The following is a 13,104-nucleotide window of genomic DNA, read 5'->3' as shown; positions in this document are numbered from 1 at the left end:
GGTATACTTATGCAACTGATTGTAGGTAACCGAAGTGTAGAGTGTAACAGACATTTGGACTTCTAATCGAGGTGAGTAATAGGGAAATTCTTCAGTATCTTGATACCAAAATTCCTTTGATATCCTTCCTGGCTTATCATATTGATATATGTAACCCTCTGTTTACGAGATCTAATTAGGGCTGCAAATGAGCCGAGCCGAGCCGAGCTTTGGGGTGTTTGGGCTCGGCTCGTTTAGTTTTTAAGAAGGCTCGTGTTCGGCTCGGCTCGTGAAATATTCGAGAAAGGTCGGCTCGGGCTCTGCTCAGCTCGGCTCGTCTCAAGAATGATAAAAACATAAATATGTGAGATTTGAACCCAAGCTCTTTCTAAATCTAGTGACTTAACCACTCAGCCAAACCTTCATTTGTAATAAACAACCCACATTCTTTTATTTTATATATAAAAAATAATTATAATCCAAGCTTTAAAGCTCGGCTCGTTTATGAACCGAGCCTAAAAAGCTCACGAGCTTTTCCGAGCCGAACTATACAAAGATCAAGTTCGGGTCGTTTATTTTGGCGAGCCTAATTTTTGGGCTCAGGTTCGGCTCGTTTAGTAAACGAACGAGCCCGAGCCGAGCTTTTAACGAGCCGAACCCAAACATGTTCGCAAGCCGGCTCGGTTCATTTGCAGTCCTAGATCTAATATGTACCTCTCCGTTGACGAACCTTGGGTCTAGGATGCATTTGTACGTCAGTGATTTGCACTGCATTCATTTCAAGATTCGATCTATCATTGCTCTGACCATTGATGTGATTGATTTGTTTCCATATTGTTTTCTAATATCTTCAGTATATGGGTTGTTAAATATGTGAATGAACACACTTCCATGTTTATTGTAATATTGTGTGGTTGACGCTTCTTGTGAGGCTTAGGTTATTCTGTATCGTCCTGCCAGTGAGGCATTAATGCGTTGCCTTTTGTGTCCCGCCAATGGGGAATAATACGTTGGTTTTTGGGTCCCTGCGGGATGTATAATGCGTTGGCACTGTCGACAATAAATTATGTAGGAACGAGTCCCAACAGTGTGGGCCTTAGGTGACAAAATAATGAGTGTTTTGTTTCTGGACTAAGCCTATGACCTTGTGGTGTTCACATTAATTTTTTTGTTTCGTTATGGTATCATCTCAGATTTACTCTCCAATTTTGTTCCTATGCTTGATATATGCATGGTTTCTTCTGAATCATATTGAGCATGGATTTCTGTTTGCTTTTACCGTTATTCATGAGATATCTGGAATTCCCTGTTACTCCATTCCCTTTGTTTTATTGGCATGCTTAGACCCTACTAAACTAGAGCCTTAAATATCTCATTGAGCGTTAGCTCACCTATGGTTTATATTTACAGATCTTGAGGCTTGACTCCTGAGCGGATTTGGGAGAATGCGGGGGCGTAGATTTTGGCTTAAGATATTTTAGTATCGTCTGATTTTCGTTTGAGTATTACCATTGAGCAATGATTTTCGTTTGAGTATTAGCATTGAGCAATATTAAAAACTTTAGTTGGTAATTTTGTTATTTTGGGATGAGGTGTGATGGTGACTTTTACTTATTTTATAATGGTGAAAGTGATAATAGGAACTTAAGTAAGGAGCGCATCAAGAAGCTCTTTATAAACGTGTGTACTAGAAGCCCGGATAGCACATGAGTTAGTCTCACCAAAAGAACCCCATTACGAGCTCACGTGCACTCGGGGATGCCTTAAGAGGCATGAGGGTCTGTGATTGGGCGAAAGAAACAAAGACAATAGGTATGAACTTAGGTATACTTAAGCTCACCAAACTTATGGTGAGCTAGCTTGCCCAATCACATGGGGGCCCACTTTGTTAGGATGATCCAAACCATTCATTTGAAAGTCCCTTACATAGATGGGGGATGTACCAAAAATCAGCTCCATAGGATCATCCTAACCCCTCCATTTGTGGAGGACAAAAATGGACAGACACACACACCTTATCTATGATAAGGCCTTGCAAATGAATGGTTTGGACCACTCCCTAAAATGTGGGACCGATGTGATTGGGCAAGCTAGCTCACCATAAGTTCGGTGAGCTTAAGCTCACCAACAGTTTCCTCATATATATATATATATATATATATATATATATATATATAGTTCCTGTACTCGAGTATAGAAACAGGGTGGGCCCACATTATTGGGGGGATCCAAAGCATTCATTTGATGGGCCTTATCCTAGATAGGGTGTGTACAAAAAATCAGCTCCATTGGATCATCCTAACCCTTTGTAGACTGTGGATCTGGGACGGTTGCGGGGCGCGTCACCGCACCTTTTCTCGTCTCCCCATGCTCGGGGGTGTTTTATTGGCGGTGTGTGTGTTCTTTTGGTGTGTTGTTCTCTCTTGTTCCCTTTTTGTTCAGGGTATGTTTAGGTCTGCATTTCATGTGAATTTAAGATAAAGATCCGAATTCCACAGGAAAAGAGAGATTTTCAGAGTCGCCACCTAGGTTAGGGCCCAGGACCCGTGATCTACATTTCTAATGAATTTGGGATAGGAATCCTAATTTCACGAGAAAGGCAACAATCGATATTGCCATCTAGTTTGGGGCCAAAACCCCTGATTAACTCTGTTTTCGGCATGGTCATGTCAGAATACTAGGTAAGGGATATTGCTATGTGAGGGGAAGGTGTTAGGCATCCCTCATGCTCGGGAAACCTGTCTCTTGACTTGAATTGGTGGGTGTTAGGAAAACTTTATCAAGATCGATTTTAAACTATTTTAATGATTAAGCTTATCCCTGAGTTGAATTTCAAACAGAAAGAAGGATAACAATGGTAAGGAAAGAGGGTCTTTTGTTTGTTATTGAATATGAATGCATAAAGCGGTAAAGAAAGCAAGTAAAGAATGCAAGAAAGCTCATTTGTACATAAAAGGAAAGGGTTTGCTATGGTTACATGAGGGGAAAGTGTTAGGCACCCCTCATGCTCAAGAAGCCCTGTCTCTTGCTTTAATTGGTGGGTGTTAGAAAAATTTATGAAGATTGATTTAAACTCTTTTAATGATTAAGCTTATCACTGAGTTGGATTTCAAACAGAAAGAAGGGTAACAACGGTTAAGAAAGAGGGTCTTTTGTTTGTAATTGAATATGAATGCATAAAGCAGTAAAGAAAGCGGGTAAAGAATGAAAGAAAGCTCATTTGTACAGAAAAATAAAGGGTTTTCTTTAATTCAATCTTCAATGAATGGTAATGCTGATAAGATTGAGATCACCCCTAAATCTAATTCTTAGGCATAAGCCCTTTTGAGTGAATCAAATGAGCACCTATAAGCAGATGCAATCTCACACTAGTCGATTACTGAAGACGAATGCTGTGAATTAAAGGAAAGTCTTTATAAAGAAAGGAAATGGCTTTTTATTTATTAAACTATTAAGGGAACTTCTTTAATCTAGTGTGTTTGTAGACAGCAACACTAAAAATGATTTGAGATAGACGGCACAACACTTCACCTCACAGGCATCGAGAAGGACGGTCTATCTTTAATCAGATTTGTTTGTTGAGTACAGATAACCGGCTTTAAAGAAATAGCCTTTGTTAATACTTTTCTTTATATTAAAGAGGACTCCTTTAATCTAGTGTGTTTGTAAACAACAACACCAAAATTATTAAAGATAGACTATTTTTTAGATTCCTGATATTATGGGGGGCAACAAGGCCCTTGTTTCCAAGACGATATCGAATCCGAGAAGATTAGTCTATTATTAATCAGATTGTTTGTTGCACACAAATAACCGGATTCAAAGAAGTAGCCTTTGTTGAGACTTTTATTTACAATAAAAGGAACTCCCTTAATCTAGTGTGTTTGTAGACAACATCAATAAAAATGATTTGAGATAGACGGCACAACACTTCGATTCACAGGAATCCAAGAAGGACGGTTTATCTTTAATCAGATTTGTTCGTTGCATACAAATAACTGAATTCAAAGAAATAGCCTTTGTTGAGACTTTTATTTACATTAAAGGGAACTCCCTTGATCTAGTGTGTTTGTAGAAAACAACACTGAAATGATTGAAGATAGACTGTTCCGCATATTCTTGATATCAGGGGGCAACAAGGCTCGTGTTTCCCAGACGATATTGAATACAAGAAGACCAGTCTATTATTAATCAGATTGTTCGTTGCATACAAATAATCAGATTCAAAGAAATATCCTTTATTGAGACTTTTATTTACATTAAAGGGAACTCCCTTGATCTAGTGTGTTTGTAGACAACAACACTGAAATGATTGAAAATGGATTGTTCTGGAGATTCCTGATGTTAAAGGGCAACAAGACCCTTGTTTCCCAGACGATATCGAACTCGAGAAGACCGGTCTATTATTAATCAGATTGTTTGTTGCACACAAATAATCAAATTTAAGTAAGAAGCCTTTGTTTTCACTTTTATTTACATTAAAGGGAACTCCCTTAATCTATTGTGTTTGTAGACAACAACACTAAAATGATTGAAGATAGACTGTTCTGCAGATTCCTGATATCAGGGAGCAACAAGGACCTTGTTTCCTAGACGATATCGAACCCAAGATGACTAATCAATTATTAATCAGATTGTTTGTTGCACACAAATAACCAAATTTAAGGAAGAAGCCTTTGTTTTGACTTCTATTTACATTAAAGGGAACTCCCTTAATCTTGTGTGTTTGTAGACAACAACACTAAAATGATTGAAGATAGACTGTTTTGCAGATTCCTGATATCAGGGGGCAACAAGGCCCTTGTTTCACAGACGATATCAAACTCGAGAAGACCTGTCTATTATTAATTAGATTGTTTGTTGCACATAAATAACCGGATTTAAGGAAGGATCCTTTGTTTTGATGTTTATTTACATAAAAGGGAACTCCCTTAATCTAGTGTGTTTGTAGACAACAACACTGAAGTGATTGAAGATAGACTGTTCCGCAGATTCATGATATCAGGGGGCAATATGGCCCTTATTTCCCAGACGATATCAAACCTGAGAAGACCAGTCTATTATTAATTAGATTGTTTGTAGCACACACATAACCGGATTTAAGGAATAAGCTTTTCTTTTAAGAAAGAAAGGGAAAATGAGGGAATTTAAACTAAGGGTTTCGGGCCAGAGGATTACCAAACCCTATAGCTACCCACAACCTGATTTTATGAAAGAAAATGCAGAAAGCTATAAATTTACCTAATTAGAGGTTGGTGCTGCTCTAAATCCTTAGAAAAATTGGCACTCTGATGTCCGGTGGTATATCATATGGGATTTCGACTTAACTCCGATACCCAGTGATAAAACAGAAGAGATTTCGACAAAACCTGGTTCTCAAAATCTCCCTAAGCTTCTCTCTTTCTCTCTCTAGGGCTTTCTAAACCCAAAAAGGGAAAGAGGGTGTGAACACCAAAGAGTGCTAATTTCAAAGGGGTGTACTTATCAAAGAGGAGGTTCAAATATCAGCAAAGGGGTGTACTTATCAAAGAGGGGGAGATTGTAAGCCCAATGGTTCCCACCTTTGCAATCTTCTATGTTTTGATGATTCCAAACACAAGTTGATTTGTGTTGTATTTCTAATGTGTTTGATGCTGAAGTGCATGTGTTGGAGATTCAAGTAATCAAACACAAAAGTCAAGGACATTGCATGGATCGTGGCATGAATCAAATGGAGAAGATCATTTGAAGCCAAAGGAAGATGAAGGCTTGGAGCATTTTATGAAGACCTTGTGAAGCCAAAAGAATGGAAGAGATGATCCATGGTGACAATGAAGACTTGAAGAGATGAGACATTGAAAAAATCAAGTGTTTGTCAAGTCTTAGAATGTAAAAGTGCAATCCTTAGCAAGTACCTATGAGAGGACCAAGGAGCACTTAACAAAGGTTTAATTTGAAAACTTGAAAATATATTTGAAAACTTAGGAAAATGTATTTGAAAACTTAGGACTAAAGCCCAAAGACCATGGCCCAAAGGCCCTAAATTTTATATGTTAAAATGGAATTTAACATAAGGCCGATCGACTGGGGTGTCCCGGATGACCGCGGAAGGAGTGCTGGAAATCGAGCACTTGGCTTTCAATAGCAGGTCGGTCGACCAGGGTGATCCGGGTGACCGTGGAATGGCTTCTGGTAAAACAGAAACATTCCATCATAGATTGGGGAGGGCACCGCCAAGGTCCGGTCGACCGCGGATAGATTTTTTAGCTTAAATTTTGAGCAGACAGGTAGCTCTCGCTGGGTGACCGCCATGGGGCCGGTCGACCGCGACGGTAAGAAATTTGAAAATAAAAAAGGGCGCCCGATAGGGGTGGATGACCGCGGTGGCTCGGTCGACCGCGCCAGTCTAGCGAACTAGCTGTTGGGACTTCCGTAGGTTGACTTTTTCAACCCAGTTTTTTACAGTTTTACCCCCAAACGGTCATATTTTCAAATAGGCTATATATATGAGTTTCCTAACCCTCCAAACTAGATTTTCACACACCAAAACCTCACTGGAACATATCTAAGTGTGAGGAAACCTCCTTGAGCCTCTTGTGAGCTATTTGTTAAGGATTTAAGCATAGGATTTAACTTTGTACATCTTTGAAGAGAGAAAATTTGTGTGAGCTTGAGAGCTTCATCCACCCTTGAAGAGGGTTTTATATTTTCATTTTCTTTGATCACACATTGTATATTCGGCGAATGCGAAGGGACGCGTAGCCTTCCCAAGAGCAAGTGTTGGAGACACGGAGCTTTCTCCGGTTCGTGGCGAGTCTTGCGAGGCAGAGCCGAACCAAGTTGTAATTGGGTTGATTCCCCGCCATTAAGGGAATCCATAGTGAAATCACCAAGAAGTCTTGGTGGAGTGGAGTAGGTCCTTGGTAGTGATCGAACCACTATAAATCTCAGGTGCACTCTTTCTATTTCTTTCTATCTCTTTGTGCATTGGTGATTTGTTTTCATTTGTGTGCTAAAGGTTTTCATTTGCCATTGTTTTTAGCTTCCGCATTGATTTTTGGCAAAAGTTTTTAAAATCCAATTCACCACCCTCTTGGGCTGCCATCACCCCTGGGATTTCAGTTACTAAACCTAAAGAGGGTGTAGTAACCAAAGAGGGGGGTTACTAAACCTAAGGGGGTGTAATAGCCAAAGAGGGGTGTACTAACCAAAGAGGGGAGGTAGTAATGCTAAAAGGGGTGTAAATACCAAAAGGGGGTGTGCAAACCAGAGCAAAAGCAAGTGGTGTGAAAAAGGGATGAGAAATGTGAAGGAGTGGGGGCCCTTTTATAGATTTTCTAAATCAAATCGTAGGGGGAGTCCCTGCGATTTTAGAGTCCCCGGGGATCGGAAACTGCGAGGAGGAAGCGAAGCATGGAATAAAGTGTACGTGGAACGCTAAGATGACTCCCTAGTTCACTAGACAGAATAGGAACACAGAGACATAGCCCTAACGCAACCCAATCCTTGTTTTATTTTGCAAGTTTCTAATGGATCCCGTTCTCTTTTTTTCGAATCTAAATATAAATTGTATTTTGATTTGTTTCATCAATTCCTTCTTTATTTGTTTCATTATTGTAAATATATTTATCGATACTTTCTTACGAAGTTTCGTTATAGCATCTATAATTGCCTTTGGTTTGGGCGGGCAGCCCGTCAAATAGACATCCACGGGAATTAGCTTATCGACTCCCCGAACTTATTCTTAGTTCCCCGAGACTCTCCCTAGGGACTCTAAAATCGCAGGGGACTCCCCTGCAATTTTAGAGGTGGGCCTCACCTCCAATCTCGGTCCCGGTTTTGTGCGGGTGGTGTTTTGGGGGTCCGAAAAGAGGTCTCGATTTTCCAGGAGGGGTTTTTTGGGGTGCGAGAGGCCTGGTGGATCTCAAAATATCTATTTCGGTGACCCAAACTAACCTCCAATTGCCGAAAAATGGGTCTGAGCAGTGAAAACGTAACTTTTAATATTTAGTGTATGGTTTTTGGAGACCGAAAAGTGGTTTTTGGGTCCCAGTTGCTGGTGAGTAGTTTCTTATTCCCAATGAAATGTTCGTGGTGACCAAAAATGTTCCTTGAATTTTAAGGAACATTTATTGGTAACCAGGGCTGGTTTTTGGTTTCCAGAAAGTGGTTTTTGGTGACCAAAAGTGGTTTTCAGGTCCCTTGAAGTTGATACTGTTAGAGTTGGTTCCCTAAAACATAGTATATTTCACATGTTAATCAATAAAAGTTTCTTTTTCATGAAAAATTTATTGGTACTAAAAGTTAAATATGTGTGATATATTACTTATCATTAACACGTATTTCTCCTTAGGTAGCAAAGTAGGAAACCCATGCTCATGGATTCACAGATCCTAGGGAGGAAGGAGATATGGGATTCTGGTTCTTTGCAGACCTTAGTAGTTCTTAGTTGGGGTTGAGGTTGGACACCTCCTCCTGTACACAACTAGCATCTATCTTGCCTACATGCACGAGATGTGAAGTGACTTATCTCAATCACTTGGGTAGTGGACCCTAAGCAAGATAGAATGTGTATGATAATGAGATTGCATACTGAACAGGATCACATTAGAATAGCTTGTGGACAGGAGAACATTGAGCTATTCTACCTTTGACCTGAGGGGTCATATTAGTTTGTTGGCGAGTCTCTCATTTTTTGTCTGTCTCACCAGAGGGTACTACTAGAGTATTGGACAAACCTTCGAGGTCAATAGTGATACCCGACATGGAATTTTCCGCCTATTTAATAGGATAACATCTACGGTTTTGGTCAGAGCAGTAGGGCTAGAAAAATACTTGGTCAGGTGGATTTGATAAAGTGTTTATCAAAAGGATTTCACAAAATAAATTTTGAAATGATTTTAGCAAATGCATTAGCGGGCCGACATTGCTTGACTGAAAGGTATACCATGAGTGAGCCCAGGGGGTAGTTAATGTCCACTCCCCGTAGGACACAGCTCGGTAGATGTGGACTTGGAGAAAGGACTTGCACATTTGATGTGATTAGGGGTATGATGATTTGACGGGTTATCTTCAGGATTACGCCTCGATGGAGGCCACTGACTCAATGTGATTGTAGCATTAGCTACTGAGCAATAATCGCAGTGGGGCCCAGTTGTGGGTTCTACAAGATCTACCGTTAAATCACTGCTATGATCCCACTCACTACTCGATTGACCTATTATAATCTATTAGATAGAGGTCCCACATTTATTGGTTCGTACACACGAATTATTTTTGTGGCATTTGATGCAAAGGGAAAGATTTACATAGTTTTAATGGTGTACACACACCATGCGACGCAATGGGAATACCAATTTTGTTAAATGTTAACTAAAGGGTATTTTCAGAATTATAAAAAAATATGAATGGAGCTTTTATCCCATTGGTTGGGAGGAAATATGTTTATTTATTTAATTAAAAAATTAAATAAACAATTGTAAGTTTAGCTTATAGACTCATTTTACTATAACCATCATAACTTACTCATCGCTTGGCCAAAATTAATGTATAAGTACTCATTTTGAAGAACTTTGAAAGATCTACAACTTTGTAGTTTATGATTTTTTCAAATTTGGTCATTTACTTGTCCAAAAATGAAGTCAAAATTTGACCTACAACAGTATAGCGAGAAAGTAGAAAAAGGAAAGAGTGTAGGAGATATTTTCGGGATTGTTTTTATCCAATAAAGCAACCCACATTTTCTACTTGAAAAAATGCCCAATTTAGAGTTTTCTAAACGTCCAAGAATTTCTAAAAACATTCCCACATTGTTTGGTTTCTATTTTGAAAAAAAAAGCAAACTAGCTTGTTTCCAAATTGAAAGCTCCCAATTTTGACTAGTTTCCTTGTTTTTTAAGAATTCTCTAGAAACTTTGGATTGTATCAAAGGCAATTCAAATCTCTATAAATATAAGCCAACAAAAATTGAGTTTTCTACAGCTCTTTCATAATCCATGTGCTGGAAATTAAAAGAGACACACAAGAAAATTCGTCCCATTTGTTCTCTTTCTCTATTCATCAACTAGTTTTGGGTTTTTAAACTCAAAGGCATTCACCCAACTAATCTCCATTGTTCTAAAAAATAATTCTCATATTATAATCTTATTAAGATCAGATTATAAGGTAAACAAAGAGTTGTTTACAAGATCCTTTGTGCAACAAAAGGAATCCATCGATTCAATGTGCGGTTTCGCGTCGATTAGATGGCCGATGAATTTTCGAGGAGTAGATCAAGCGGACAAGTTCTTTCTACAACAACTAAAGGTATTTATATTTGAGTTTATTAAATCACAATAAAATCAATTAGTCCCTAGGAATCCTAGGTTAGAGCAAAATTTTTATTCTACACGATTTATTATTCCACTACGTGTAGCAATTTTGCTCGGGGTTTTTTCAGCCTTTATAACAGCTACCGGGTTCCCGAGTTTGGAATGGGTTTGTGGGTGGCTTGACAAATGATCTTGAATTTTAGGAAGGTTGTTCCTGGTAGCCAAAGTGGTTACCAGTTCCCAAAAGCGGTTTCAGGGTCCTGGAAATGGGTTCTTGGTCTCCTTGTAGTTGGTATTGGGTTCCCAGGTTTTGGTGTTGGTTTGTGGGTTTTTTGGGAAGTGATCTCTGGCTTCAGAAAAGTTGTTCCTAGTAGCCTAAGCGGTTTCTAGTTCTCAAAATATGGCTTCTTATGATCGAAAGGTGGTTCTGGTTCCTAGAAATGGCTTCCAGTAGAGCTTTTGTTGAGTTTTGGTGCTTGGATCTTCAAGATGTTGTGTTTGCTGTATAAGTTGGTGCCGATCTATCGGGCTTTATCCTTGGGACCTTTGTTTGACCATTTTAGGGCTCTTTTGGAAGGTTTTTGGTAAACGAGGTATTCTGGATGCAAGCTTGGTTGCAGTTTGTCTTGGGTATTGGGTGTTATCTAGTCCTTAGTGACAAACATGAAGAGGATGACCAAGAGCATGAAGAAGAGAAACATACAGAAGATCTCTTCCCTACCATTTGTACTTCCGGGAAATCCTAGGTGTTGCATCGTGTTATGCGCACATCAAAAGTAGAGGAGAACCCAGAGCCTTTCAGGTGAGGGGGGAAATCATGTTTGGCAGTGATAGAATCCTTTTCCAAATCAAGGAAGAAGAAGAAGCACATACCCAACGGTGCCATAAAGAAACTCGTTGTTTCTAATGCTAAGTATGATGCCGAAAAAGCCAAGTGTCGGCGCGTGAAGGTCTTTAGTGTTGGAGATACTATGACGACATTGCCAATGAACTGGAGGTCGAGTTCTCTTCAAGGGGAGCAGATTGACGCAGCCTACATCTCATGGTGTAAAACTTCTCTTTGCTACATAGGATAAGGATGTGAAAAAAATCCAAAATCCAACGGTTACTAAATCTAGCACACCATAACATTTTATTTATTTATTTTGTTGTGTAAAGAGTTCTGGTATATATGGTGTATTTGATTTTGCTAGAGTTTAGGGCATGGGTAGTCGAGTCCATATAGGTTTAGGAATTTAATTCAAGTGAGATTCTGTAGTTGAGTCCGGGTAGGAAAAGGTGTCACAAGAATATTATAAAACCCACACTCAAGGGTTGTTCAAATGGTTTTTACACGTTTTGAATTTGAGAAAACTTTCTTCTTTCTTAGAGAAAGGTAGTTTATCTTGTTCTTTGTGGACTCAAAGAACAGCTCTTCATGGATTCGACGAGCACCCATCATGGATTGAAAGGTCTATTTGATATGTGATTGACAGTGTTCAATCCTCGACTCGTTCTTCGCGCTTTTGGCTACGCCAGGTGGTATCAGAGCCTTGCTACGTTCCATACATGTCTTTCCATGGAAAATGAGAAAATCAAGAAACCGTGATAGTGGAGATGTCTAACATGATCCAGGTTACCGTTAATCAAATAGCTGAGCAATTGGCACGGTTGAATCCTATTGAGCACGAGTAACCCCATATCGACGACGGTGATCGGCAGCGGCACACTCAAGCTCTACCATGAGTTCCATGTCTTGTTCTTAGAGTTAAGTATCTTCCCGACGATGATTACTCTACCAAAGAGGCATTCGACGACATCGTCCACTGAAGGCATGCCCGTGGCCGTGTTCTCCAAGCCGTGGCTCGTGATTGTGATTATCGTATTAAGGTGGATTTACCCGAGTTTAGTGGCCAACTCCATATTGAAGATTTTCTTGACTGCCTTGTAGTGGTGGAAAGATTTTTCGACTATATGGAGTTTCCCGAGGATAAGAAGATAAAACTAATGGCTGTCAAGCTTAAAGTAGGTGCTTCAGCATGGTGGGAGCAACTCCAACTCTCTCGTTCAAGGATGGGAAAAAGACCAATTGAGACATGGACACGATGTTAGATTGGTTGTAAAATCTTGAGCAAAATCGTTACACGTAGCGAAAGAATAATCACGTAGAACAAAAATTTTGCTCTAACCCAGGATTTGTATGGACTAATTGATTTTATATTGATTTAATAAACATAAATATAAATACCTTTCTGTAGAAAAGAACTCATCTACTTGATCTATTCCTCGAAAATTTGCCGGCGATCTAATCGACGCGAAACCGCAAGTTGAATCGATGGATTCCTTTTGTTGCACAAAGGATCTTGTGTACAACTCTTTGTTCACTTTATAATCTGATCTAAATCAGATTATAATATGTGAATATGTATTTAGATCAATGGAGCTTGGTTGGATGTTTGTCTTTGATCTAGAAAAGACAAAACTAGTTGATGGAATTGAAGGAGAAGAATAAGATAAAGACTTTGGGGTGTCTCTGCCAATTTCCAGCACATGGAATCATGAAAGAGCTCATGAAAACTCCAGCAATATGTCTTATATTTATAGAGTTCTCTATTTCCATATGCACAATCCAAAGTTTGTAGAGAAATCTCAAAAATAATGGAAACTAGCCACAATTGGAAGCATCAAATGGCCAAGCAAGCAAACCCCATTATGGAAACCCTCATGGGACGTCAAAGGGAGCTTGGCTTGCTGCCCTAGCAACCCTTGGTTGCCCCATGTGGTTCCCAAGTCTCCAATTTTATTTGTTTCTTCTTTCTTTCGATATCTCTTTCCAATTTCATCACATGTGTAGCTT

Source organism: Tasmannia lanceolata, unplaced genomic scaffold (genome assembly GCF_043159265.1).
Source record: "Tasmannia lanceolata isolate RefF3 unplaced genomic scaffold, GAP_Taslan_0.1 ptg000024l, whole genome shotgun sequence".
Lineage (NCBI taxonomy): Eukaryota > Viridiplantae > Streptophyta > Magnoliopsida > Canellales > Winteraceae > Tasmannia > Tasmannia lanceolata.
The sequence above is the reverse complement of the archived record's forward strand: the minus strand, read 5'-3'. Positions refer to the sequence as shown.